This window comes from Calonectris borealis, chromosome 7 (assembly GCF_964195595.1).
Source record: "Calonectris borealis chromosome 7, bCalBor7.hap1.2, whole genome shotgun sequence".
NCBI classification, from domain to species: Eukaryota; Metazoa; Chordata; class Aves; order Procellariiformes; family Procellariidae; genus Calonectris; species Calonectris borealis.
This window is the reverse complement of record NC_134318.1, coordinates 5,498,362-5,511,565: the sequence shown is the minus strand read 5'-3', so window position 1 is coordinate 5,511,565 and position 13,204 is coordinate 5,498,362. Positions and strand designations below refer to the sequence as shown.

At 40.2% G+C, this 13,204-nt stretch overlaps 1 long non-coding RNA gene across 1 annotated transcript in view; it reads left to right on the top strand.

Moving 5' to 3' along the window:
• LOC142084037 (uncharacterized) overlaps positions 1-7,445 on the top strand; it is a 59,434-nt gene extending 51,989 nt beyond the window's left edge. The window contains exon 3 of the long non-coding RNA XR_012674224.1: positions 7,435-7,445. This is a non-coding gene — a long non-coding RNA (uncharacterized LOC142084037). The remainder of the gene's footprint in view (positions 1-7,434) is intronic.
• Positions 7,446-13,204: the final 5,759 nt, after the last annotated feature.

Below are 13,204 nucleotides of genomic sequence, written 5' to 3'. Positions count from 1 at the left end.
AAAGCTGCAAAGACTATTAGTCAAGCAGGTAGGAAGAAGATGTCTAAATGGAAAAAATAAATGGCATTTTGGAGCTGCCCGGAGTATCTCACCGTATACCCTGAAGCCCACAGTCAAGAGGAAAAGGATCTACTCATAAAATAAATGCATTGCTACATCTGCGTCTGATATAAAGCACGCTGTGACAATAACATTCCCAAATATCCAAAACAGCAAAGGGAAATGGATAGTAAGAGGTGTTTATTAGATACTAGGAGCAGAAGCTGGTCAAGAAAGAAACAGGATACAAGAAGTAGCTATAGTTGTCAGCACAGAATATAATAAAGAATTTTTTAAGTTTAGAGAAAACTACCACCAACAAAACTACTTGTATTATTAGATAGCAATGGTGGGTTTTGGCAGTTATATGCAGGAACGTTCTTAATTAATATTTCTGAACTGTATCTGGGAAACAGCCAGGTGATGGTGATGTGGTCATATCAAATGAAGGTGGTGATTAACTCCTTTCCAGTCTGGCTGTACCAATATTATGGGCCCATGGATGAGTTACTATGAGCTGACCTGGGGTGAGGCTGGATGGTGTGAGCCACTCAGTGCTGATTTTCTGCACTTGACTAGTGCTTTGTTTAGGAGTAAATCACCTCGCGTACATCAGGAGGGGTTGAGGGGTTTGAGCACTTAATACAGGTTAGCTGATTAACTAAACTTCACACAGTAGCTTACCTCTGTCATTCATTGTATAGCCAGATACCAGAAGGACACTAAGTAACCTAGTCATTTGTAAGCTGGCGACTTGCATTATATGAGGGTGGGTGAAGACACTTTTGGCTTGAATTCACTTTAATTTTGTTTTTTTAGTGTGTATTGAAATGTGGGGGAAATACAAAAGGCTGAATGTTAATGTTGTGAATATAGCTGAACAGAGAGGGAAGGTGAGAGAGAAGGTGATTTAAGTTGCTCTTGGTGTGATTTACCCTAATCTTGGTTGTGGCTGTGAAATACTGATGGAGTTTTGAACGACGAATACAAGATCAGAAAGTAATCGATCTCATACAAAACAAAGGTGTAGAAAATACATCTTGTAAAACTGATGATATCACAGATGATAAAACTAGTAATGTTGATACAGTATACTTTTCTGTGGGATGCAGGCTCGGCTGTCATGATATTTTGATTAAGAAACTAACCATCCAATACCAAATGCGCTAAAAGCCAGCTAACTGGTGGGACTGCGGAGGTTGTGATTAAATGCAATCATCGTCCACCTGTAGTTTGGAGTGGTTTTCCTGGCAGGGTTTCACACAACTTGTGCCTTGTCTCCCTGCTATTTTGTTGTTAAATCAGTGATTTGAGGAGTTAAAAAAATCCTGGTAGGATCACTAGCAATAGAAATTTTCCTATGGCACAAATAATCACTATCTGTAAACTTGTAATCTGGGGGGAACTTAGAGTGATAAAAAACGAGAAGATGAGATCATTGGTTCAGTGTAATCTGGGTTGTTTGGTAAATTGGGTATAATATGCCTTGTAATAGGATTAAATGTGAAATGAGGAAAAGATCAGCTGACGTGATCCACCGCTGCGTGTACAGCATGTGGGAAGGCTTTGCCGCTCTGCGTGTCACCCAGCGCAGCGCTTGCGAGCCTGCCCTGTGCCCTGGTGATGCAGGGGGAAGCTGGAAACCGGAGAGAGCTCTGAGCAGAGTCAGGAGGGTTGCCTGGAGAACTGGCAAGGATTGCCTTAAAAGGCTCAAGCAGCTCAATCTTGGTTTAATAAGAACTTGAAGAGTGACTTGATGATAGTCTATAACTGTCTCTAAGGGAACAGATACTTGACAGTTCAGCAGATAAGAGTTGGCTTTTTTCCTACTGGGTGAATAATTAAGACTTGGGACAACTCGCTCTTCATTGTAGAGGATTTTCTGACACTGGTTATTTTAGAAACTAATTGCCCTGTTTTTCTACAAGATATGATTCTAACGCAAACAGGATTTAACTCTGGGAAATCCAATATGCAGCATGTCAGATGGAAAGATCATGCTGTTTCCTTTCAGCTTCATAACTTGAAGATATTTATTAGGCTGGGAAGCTCATCTGGACATGTGTCTCAGCCAAGAAGTGTATTGTAAGTTTGATAGGAGCTCAAAACTTTGCCTTGGGGAAGGCATACATGGATGGTAGGGTGCATTCATTCATTTAACTCATCAATGCATTCTCCAGCACAAAAATCTGGAGATGGATACTGTCCTGCAGATTTTTCTGTATGAGCTGAGTGGGTTTCCAGTTGTACAGACTTTAAGGAGACTCCAGCAATGAAACAATTAATGGTAAAGAACACTTCATTCTCTTTCTACTTTCAGGCAGCGTATCTTCCTGTTAAAATTAGTTACGTTTTATAAATTCCTGTGAAATTTGCCTGCACATTTCTACGCAAGCTCCTTTATTCCGAGGTGCTCAAGACAGGGAGAAAAGGAATTGCTCTCGGCATCACTGCAGTCGTGAAAAATGCGGCAGTCCAGACTTTCTCTGTTTGTTTCTCTAAGGTCTTATCTGCAAGTCTGAACATGGTACTATAAATTAGAAAGTCTGTTTATCTCCCAGAAAAGCAGATCTGCCTTGTGACATTGGGTTTAGTTAAGTCCCCTTTCTGTCCCCTAGCTTTCATCTTGCGGATTCAGACAAACTGCTGAGTGCATCATAAATTCTCAAGGCAACTCTCAAAAATGCTTTAAAAACATGGTTGTTTGTGCAGAAAAGATCTGTAAATTTTAACTACCAAGCAACACATAATTCAGTTGTGCTGTGAATGGCAGTGCAGTGATGTAGGACTAGATGGAGATCTGACTTCAAACAAGTCTTTCAATTTTCTTTCTTTTTTTTCCTTTGAATTTAGTTGGTTCTTTCCTATTCTTGCTTCCCCCATGCCCTTCCTTCCTGTGGTGTTTCCCAGCTGTCTTCTCCCTGCATCTCACTCTGCCTCTTCTTGAAGAATTGTGCAAATTAAAGATGTAGAAGGACACCAGAGTGTACTTAGGCCAACAAGTCTCTAAGAAAAATGAGAATATATTGTGCTTTCTTGCAGCATGTGAAACGATTGGGACAGAAAATGTAAGTGTTGAGACTTCAACAGCTTTTTCTCATGAGACTTTCCCGGTGCCTGATAGATGATATAATCATGAAGCTTTCCCTGGAGTCCCAAATGTTTCCTGTGTTGCCTTCATTTGATGGCCCCTAAAACGATATTAGTACACCAAGAAGCAACAAAATCTTTCAAGCGTTAGTGGATGCTACAGTCTCTGCTGCGTGATCGTTGCCTTGCAGAGCCGTGTCAAACTGAAGTGAGCTCTCTGAAATGTTTCCTACAACAAGCTCTGCTGTGTTGCTTGTGTCACAACTCTTTGTATGCTGCTGTTGTGATCCTGGAAATAGTGCTGAGAATTACAAGATAGTCTTGGTTTGGCTGTACCGGGGCAGTGTGACGGTCTATTATCTCTTTTCGGTGTTCTTCAATGCCTGTGCAGATGCAGCCTGAATTTGATTAGCTTATTTTCATCTCTAAAAGAAGTAGCGCTGCAAAGTCACAACAAATTATTTTCTACTCTGTACTGACATAATCTTGATTCTGGCAAAATTCATGTTGATTTCGGAGAAACACCATTTCTGCATCTTTCCACTAATGGCTTTATTTTATTTCAGGCAATGTTTCTATCACGAGGTCTCTTTCTCCCTTTTTTGACTAACCTTGCAGCGCCTACTAATTTTGCATCAAGTTCCATGACTTTACTTCTCTTTTAGGCGATTAATTAGGATTGTAAAAAAACCCTAGCTTAAACATTTCCCTTTTCTTGCACTTTTCACGTATTCTAACACTATTTGTGGTTTTCCGTGTAGCTTTTAGACTATAATGCCTGTTTTTCGCTTCCATCAGCTTGAATTAATTTTCAGGCATGACTTCTTGGGACTACTCAATGTAGCTAAATGAGATAGTTACATCTGTCCCCTCAGCCTTTAGTTTTATAACTCTGTTAAATAAAATGTTATCGGTCAGGATTAATTCTTTGAGTCTGTGCTGCTTCTTGTTCATTCTATTACCTTGCAGATGTTTACAGGTGTTGCTTTGGGTTTTGTTTTTTTTTTTCTGTTTAAATATGCTTATATTTTTCAGGTACTCAGTTCCATTGTGGTTTTTTTTTTTGTAAAATAATTTTACAGAATGTGCCTTTGTTACCAACTTTTCAAGTTTCTTTGTCTTGGTGTTTGCACATGGAGAATCCAGAATATAAGCAGAATTCAGTCCTTAGTGATTTTCAAGGCATGATTCTCACATTTTCACGTATGTAATCCATGTGTTGTTTATACTGGTGTGCTCCACCTCTCCTGGCAGCCCATCTACCCCAGATTGCAGGTTATCTCTGGGTCCCCCAAAGCTTTGGGGGACTCTATGGGCGGATTGTACCTGCAAAAGCAGCTGGTTTAGTCCTTTTCTTTCTAGCCTATCGCACTTTTTTCTTGGTACGTCTCTCCTTTTTACATATTTACAAGCAACAAGTCTCAATCTTTCCAAGCTGCTTTAGCTTGTGCGAGCTCTCTTGCTCTAGCAGTATCCTGACTTGAGGCACACAAATAAATTACCTGAAAGGACCCTGCTAAGCGTTTGGCTAAATAAACTACTCTTTAAGCAGAAAGACAGACAATTGAAGCAAACAAAAAGAAAACCCAGACCCAAAACACCCCCGTAAACATGCAGTCAATATGTGCTATGGGTCCTTTCTGCTCTCACATGAGTAAGTGTCCATAGGGAGCACATTTGGAGAAATTGTAGCGTTTTTAACTTTGTCTGTGCCAGCTTAGTGTTCAAAGAAGGGATGCAAACCATGACCATGTTGTCCCTGTCAGTAACCTATTGCTTTTTCGGGGTATAAGCCTCTAAGTCTCTCCTTCTGTAGCTGCTCTTTGTAAAAGAAACTACAGCAGCTGCTGGGATGAAAGCTGGAGTGGGTGGTTGCCCTGTTCTAGACAAGCACCTAACGATGGGGCTTTTGAATTGGTCTCTCTTCCCAACAAATAGGTATCAAATTATGCTACGTAGAAGAGCTGCAATAGATGAGATGGAGATGATGAGCTGTTAGGGTAGAAGCACCCCAGCCCCATCATGCCAGCTGCTGCTGTTGCATGTATGCATGCCAGGAGGGGTGCACCTCGCTGCCAGTTTGTTTTGGGGGGGATGTAGGGAAGGAGGGGCTGGATAGGTTGGTGACTGGGCTGGATAGGTTGGTGACTGTGCTGGTAAACCTTTTGAGCCAGCTAAATGGGGTGCTTGGTGAGGGTTCCCCCACAACAGCCTTGTAAAATCAGCAGCCTCTCCTAGCCTGGGGAAAAGTTGGCCCTTCCTCAGTTTCATTGCCCCTGGTGGTGTATCCCTGGGATGTTTCTGGGACGACTGCACATTTAATTGCCCAGTAATGCTTTGTACAATGTTTCTGGAAAGTTAGTGGGACATAGAGGCGCCTCGAGCCTGACAGTTACAGTGTGCGAGAGTGGTTAGTTGGAGGTGACAAGGGGATTCTCTCCACGGTCCGTGGTTAATGGGGAGAAGAGAGTTAATAACATTGGAAGGGGTGGCCAAGCAAGGCTGGGACCTTCAAACAGGAGGAAGAGGACATGTAGCTGCTTGTTTTCATGACTTTCCCTTTAGCTCCTTGGAAAGGAGGTGGAGAAGGTAGGGCCATTTTAACAGAAGCAAGAAGGTTAAGGAGATAACTTGTAAGGTGTAAGCTTAATGTGCTTGTTTTATTATTTAGTGTCTTTCCTTCGTTATTCTACTTCTAGGAAAATAGCATCTTTTGTCTTAAACTCATGCTGATGCCAAGTAAACTAACATATTCTTCTGTGCGTGTGGCAGCCACAGATTTTACTAAATAACTTCCTAAATTATTATTGCAATGTGCAAAATAATTAAACTACTAACTGAAATAACTTGTAGTGCTCGGATGCTGTTATTTCCTCCTAGCATAAGTAGGAGTTCACACAGTGTACAGATTAGTAACCATATGCACTATGTAGGAATAAATATGTTCTGGGCTATGTAAAGAAGCTCAAGGTTTAGTTCGAATGGATATAGAATAAACAAGAAGCTTTTCCAAAGCAAAACATGCCACCTTATTCCTGTAGAGTCTGCATGGCTTGTTTAATGCTTTGTGTATTGAATGAGTATCTCCTCCCAAACTCTCGGGATTTCGTATTGAGAATGCTGTACTGGCTGACAGGTCTGTATGGTGAAGTAGTTGTACGTGGTTGAGGGCATCAACTGCAGACTTGCATTTCTAGAGATGAAAATCCTATGACTTACTAATAAGAGCCCTCTGGAAGCTTGTGTGAAGGTGTGTGCTCTACAGGTATTAAAAAGTACGGTGATTGTTTGACAGCGCAGGACTTGTCAGTCAGTGTAGGGGCTTGCATAGCCAACACTGTGCTTCGGGGATTGGATGCTGTGTGGTATCTGGCTGCTCTGACTGGCTTCTCTCTTTTGGCTTTTTCTATATATTATTCTTTACTATCATAAAAGCTATTAGAATCAACTTGAAACTTGAATGAAATTAAAAAAGAGCGTGACCTGCTTTCATTAACTTCAGTGGGGAAATAATAGCGTTCAAGTGTAATATTAGCTACAGCATGTAACTGCTCTGAAGAGGGCTACCTTGAACAAACATGCAAGTCTCTGAATCTGAGGGCAGAGACTGGTAGATCAGCAATAAATCTTCAGTTCAGCGGGGGAGCGTATGTGTGTTAAACTTGTTAAAAACCACACAAGTTTTAAAAATAAATGAATAAAAAAATCTAAACCCCAGAAATCTGAATCTGATTAGGTCTTTCAGAAACCACCAAGTAATTGTGAATAAATAATAGAATTGCATGCATACACTGAGACCAAATATAATTTCAAATGCCTCTTAGATTTAATAAAAACACCATAAAATTTTTCCTCATTATGGCATCCCTAATTTATTGTTTTCAGATTCCTAAATGGAAGGAAGAGAGGTGCGACTTCTAGTGCATTTTAATGACTGTTTTCTCTGCAAGTACTGTAGTTACAATGTGATGTATTTTGATTGTCCCAAAACCTGTTAAATTGTAATTAGACCTTTATTATCTTTGATTACATGGCAAAAGATTCAAATGCATTTTCATCCCAATCACCACCTTGTTTGTGGTTGCAGTTGTTGCTCCAAGGCTAAAAAAGAAAATGCTATGCAAATGAAACCCTCTACCCACCCAGAACAGTATTAAATCTACCTGAAAGAATCTGGTATTAATCTTGCTTATATGCCTGTCGCTGATCTCACTAGGGCTGCTGTGGATTTTGACCAGTGCAGAAGCAGGCGATGGCCTAAGATTTAAAGCTTGCTTAATTCTCTTTCTTTTCCTGTTCTCACAGTGACCAAATGCCACTGAGAAATTGAGGGAACACAAAGTAAACAGACAATGGTAGGTTTGAATATCATTCTTTGTTTTTGTGGTTATTAAACAGTCAAGTTGCTTATTAAAAATCCCTTTTGAGTCTAATCTGGAACAAGTGGCTTTTGAAATGATTCCTACAGATGAGTCTCTCAGAACCATCCCTGCCTTTTTGCAATTAATATGCCAGTAAGGCCAAACAAGCTCCTCCAAAGCCCACGGCTTCTTAGAAGCTCTCTGACAAAGAATATTAAGCCTTTTAAATTGTGTAATTTTACTTTGTTTGGCCCGATTGCTTCTGTTTTTGTATGATAAGGACCTGGCATAAACTGCATAAAACAGCAGCTAAAGCTGTGACAGCGTCGGAAGTTTATTGCTGACTTTCTGCACTGAAGAAAACGTCTGTGTTATCCTTGGAGAAGCCATTAATGAAACACCTTGTGTAGTTAAATCCTGTTATTCTTCATTCACCTTGAAATCCGATGAAAGAAGAAAAAGCGTGTAGTCATAAGATGAATATCAGTTCATGTTTTGAGTTTGTAATCATTGCCTCTGCTTGATAACAGCTCATAGAGACAGAGGATCCAGGAAAAATTAGCTTGCTTTGAAAACTCTGGCACCTAATACATGACAATGTTACTACTTACCAGGAAGTTTGTGTCTGAAAAAACAGTGATATGGTAAATAAGAGGTCTAGGGGCTTCCTAGTTTCAGGTCAGAATATGTAGCCCCTGTCATTATAGGAACATGCATATAATTCTTTCAAAAAGAACCCTTGAAGCCTGACATGCAATATAACTGCCTGATTTTATTCTAAGAATCTGTGGTTTTATTTCTCTGCCGACTTACAAATACTTTTACTGATCTTTATTCTCAAACTTTTCCAGAGTCACCAGCTTGCATTTTGGGAAAGGTGCAATTTTTCAGATTCTTCTGAAGTATTCTGTTTGCAATTCACTCAGCTGTCAATCTTTGGTTATTCGAGCTGAATTGTTATATAAATCTCGGCAAATGTCAAGATACAGATCTGAGGGAAGTGGTGTGTCCTTACAGCGCTTTAAAAAAAAAAAAGTAATTATTCTCTGCATACTGCAAATGCACAATGTTAGGCCATTATTTTCCTGTTTTCAGAGGCAGGGCAATTACATTCAATGAGCAGCCCCGCAGAGCGCATTGCTGCTAAACAATATTCTTTGGTCCGACTTCTAGGTCTTCATAGTATTTTCCAGTTTGTTAAAAATGTTCTTATCCTTTAGCGTCTGCTCTTCCAACAACCCTTAGATATGTTGGGAGTTGTTTTTGCCATTGAGTTTAGTTTCAAGTGCTTTATGCGCTTGTGTGTCAGTCCTGGGGCTCAGCTGCCCTCCTGCTACAGCACTCCCTAAAATAGTTTTAGCCATATGTGGAAGGTGAAAGATTTTATTGTATTCATCAAATCTCATTTGTTCTAGAGCCACTGGGACATGAGCTGAAAGGTCACAGAATCTTTAATAACCCTACATACAGCAGCAGGTAGGATATAAACTTGGTTGCACATACAGTATTAGTTAACAGTAACTGTGGTCTTCTGTTCTTTTTCATGCATAAAGTAAATACTTGATCATAGGAAATTCAAGTGAATTTACTTTCATTTACTACAGGTAGGAGAAAACGAAATATTAGTTAAAAGTAAATTTGATAGCCTGAAGTGTCTGAGTGTGGCAACTGACATGCATTTTACCTAACATACACTGTCTTTAGGAATATATAAAATACATGTCTCATAAGAAGTTTTTGAAACTAAATCTTTAGTCAACTTCTGTGTTGAGAAGCATTTGAAATTTCAGATCTTAACTTCTAAAAAAACCCTACATTCCCTTCTAGGACAGTTTAAAATTTAGAAAGAAGTTTCAGCAAAACTTATTTCTTGGTGAAAATTCTTGCTCTTCTGGGTTTTTGGGTCCCCCCCCCCCCCCCCCCCCCCCCGGCTCTGAATAGCCTTTCTTGATGGAGTGACTTGATATATTCCTCGTCAAATTTACAAAACCATCTTGTAGACATTTACAAAAACTTGTATTTCTGACTGCAGTAACTTGCTCGTTGGGATTGCAATTGAAATTTTATGAACGGAGGTCATTAGTGTTTGAATGCATGTTGTTACTATCTGATGGCTGCTTGGAGGCCTGTGTAAAAATGAGCTTTTGAGCTTAGCCGTTATTTTAATGTGACTGGGTAGATCACAAAAAACAACCCCTGGAAGTGTCAGTGGCTTTCCACCATTTCCCAGCTGTTCTGCATAGCTGGGCCAGAGCAAGGAGGAACAAACTGTTGTCACTTCAGAATACCTAGTATATCTGTATGTACCTAATACATACCTACTATCAGTTAGTGCCTGTCAAGCACACAAATATAAAGTTCTTTTTTTGTATTTAAGTCAGCATTTTTATACCTGAAAAAATCTGCATATCCTTTGTGCTAACACAGAGTATCAACCTCTTCCACTCAAAATCCATCACTGATGTCACCTGATTTATCCAGGAAATAAATGGGGAAGATGGAATAACTTCAATGAGATTTTGCTGGGAAATAAGAGTTTTCCTAACAGATCCATGCAATGAATTACAAATAATAAACACTGGAATCAATTTTATTTTTTTAATTATCACTTTATGTGCATAAAGCTTTTTGAAGTGCTAGGTGGGAGTAGGAGTTCGGGAAAGATTACTTATCCTCCATTCTTCCTGCTTGTAAATGTGCATTTTGTGATTATTCTGTGTCTCCTGCTCCTCCCTTCTCTTCTCCCCTCATGAATGGCCTGTGGTTTATTTTTTTAATTTCAGAGGCTGACTTTTTTCCTAGCTTGTTTTTTTGTGATGATTACTCTTCAGAGGTCTGAAGCTAGGTGCAACATTATCAGCAATTTTCTGTTTCCCACTGTTGATTTAGGTAGTGTGACAAGTATTTGGCACTGTGGAAGGTCCACAGTGCTGACTTTTTACCCTCCCAATGTGCTTTTTCCCAAATACTGCCTAAAGATTGTATTTCTCTTTCGTATTGATGCACTTGAAGGAAAGGAAAACAGTGAACAAAATATAAGCAGCTCTTGGGCAAGTGCTCTTACCCCATTAATAAAAACAAACAAAACAAACCAACCTCTGAATTTGCAGTTGCAAGATTCAGACGGGAGGTGATTTTTGAGGATTAATGGGGGTTATTTGAGGCAGACAAGTATCTACCTGAGCCTAAGATGGGTTAACCCTCATTTCTGCAAGGGTCTCCCTAGGATTGAGGTTAATACACCAAGATATGTGTGCATCTTTCCTGTTGCCTTCCTCTTGTACCTACGCATGCTCTGTAATTCACAGGATTGTGGATGTGGTTTTGGTAGGCATTAATGCCCACCCTGACGTGTCTGGTTATGGTGCTGACCACTGGTTTTGACTTATCAGATTTCTAGCTGTTTTCTCTGGGAGTATGTCTTATAGTCCACATTAGAAGTAATGTGTGTGTTGACCTTCCTGTACTACTGATGTTTGTAAATATTGCATTATTTGTTGGGTTTTTCTTAAAATCAATATTATTTTTAAACATCTTAAACTGTCAGCTGCTTGAGATGTGAGAGAGCCCCATCTCAGCACAGGTTTCAGTAGCTTTCAGCTACTTTTTTACAACTTAAGTGTGCTGAATCTTCCGCCTTTGCCTCTTCTCAAGTCTTGGGGGGCATCTGGGCCCCCCACTGCTGTCTTGTGAATCACACGCAGTGAATGCCTGCAGTAGGCACTACAAACACCTCCTGAGTGAATGTATCCAATTTGTTTTAGCCTTCAGTTTCGTTAGTGGGGTTGTGGCAAGGCTGATGCACAGGGATTTTGGAGACGTTTACTTTTCATGGGCGGTCAGAACCAAAGGAGAAATCTCATGCATCTCTTCGCTAACATATATAATGTGTTCTTTCAGAAGGAGTCAGGAGGCAAAGATTAAAAAATGAACGTTAAATACACGAGTCAGTCAAATAAGGATGGTCTGGAGTGGCAGCGTGTTTGCCTTTGATGGTCTCAGTGGTGTGTAGATTGAATAGGTCCTTTTTGTGAAGCTGCCCGACCGCTTTTCAGTAGCGAGACTTGCACATCTAACCCTTGCAGGTCTTCCAGGGTGTTACTGATATCCCCTACTAACGGGTCTAACAGTGCCCAAGTTTACAAAGTGCTTTTTAATGTAATATCAGTCGAACATTTAACCTCTGGTTCGGCAGCAGTGATCGCTTTGAAAGGTTGTGATGGAGAACTGTGCAACAATACAGCCTTGTACTTAACATCTGAGCGACAGTGCTGCTTGCACTTACCGTTCCAGTATGCATCTGTATATGGTATGTACATCAACACAGCCTATGCGAAATATTCTTGGCAGAGGAATTTAAGAGAACGAATTTCTGTTTATGTATTTGAACCAGGGACCTACCCCTGCAACATTGCTCGCTGTGGCAAGAGTGTAACCAAGTCACTTCGTCAATTAAGTGAGGTAAATGTATTTAGTTCTCTGAAAATGTGGTTGAACTTTCATTTCCTAGTTCGTAGCTCTTTTTTTTTCTCTCCTGTGCACAATCCCAAGTAACAGCTGCAGCTGGGTCTTAATTAACAATTGCCTTAATGTTATGGGAAATGGATTCCACCTCACTCTCCCAAACATGTGGTGCCTCCATGATAGATAAAACAATGCGGGGCAACTGAGAAGGATCAGACAAAGTTCAGTCTAAGATCCTTTCTCTAACAGTGATCAAAAGTGGATACCTTAGGAAGAGGGTAAGAAAAAGCCTAAAAATGCTTCCCTCCTCTCCCCTGTCCCGTCACCTTGCCTGTATGTCCAACCATTTTTGGTTTTCTGACTCTGGAGTATAGTTTTTCCAAGTCTGAAGAAGCTTCTCTGGTTTTTGTAACCCTCATGGATTTTTCTTTTACAAACCTTGGCGGCTTCATCTCAAATCCCTGTAAACAGCATCCACAACATCCTAGAGCAAATGGTGCTTTTAAGTAACAGAAGCTAAAGAAGCATGACAGTTAAGCGGATTTCTGGAAGATAATTTGCTAAAAGTAGAATAGCATTATGTCACAACTTCTCTTATATGGTGATAATGAAAATGAATTCAGTCCTCTAATGTCAAATACAGTTTGGCCTTAAGAAGCTAAAATGAAAATAAAAATAATGATGCAAATCTCCTTCTGCAGTCTTCTTGGCTGGTTGGTTTTTTTTTTATCATAGTTACTGTAAGTAGTAACTCAGATTGGACACAACTTAAGAGGTATACAATTAAAAATCAATACAGATGAACATATGTGCTGACATCAGTACATATAACCAATAAAATTACTGAGAAATAATTCAGAATGCCAGAAGGTTTTCATGGGTATGTAGAAAAGCTACTGTAACACAAATTTAGTGTAATACCCAAATGCTGTAACACAAAGTTAGTCCTAAATTAGCTGTACAAGATGCGAATGCTGCCAGTGTTTGGGATGAGAGCTCTTGGATGACTTGAAGGTGTCCTTTCCCCACCCAAGCCCATAACCCATCTGCCTCCATCATGGAAATTGCCACCTCGGTACCAGCTCTGGACCTGTGGTGATCTTCAGCTTGATGTGTTATGGTGAACTGAAATCGTATCTTTAGCTTAACGTGCTGGGCTGAAAACTGTGGTAGTTGATGGACTGCATTGTGAGCCGTGTGCTTGTCCTCGCTGCGGAAATGGCAACACGGATCAGCAGTGGGGGATTTGT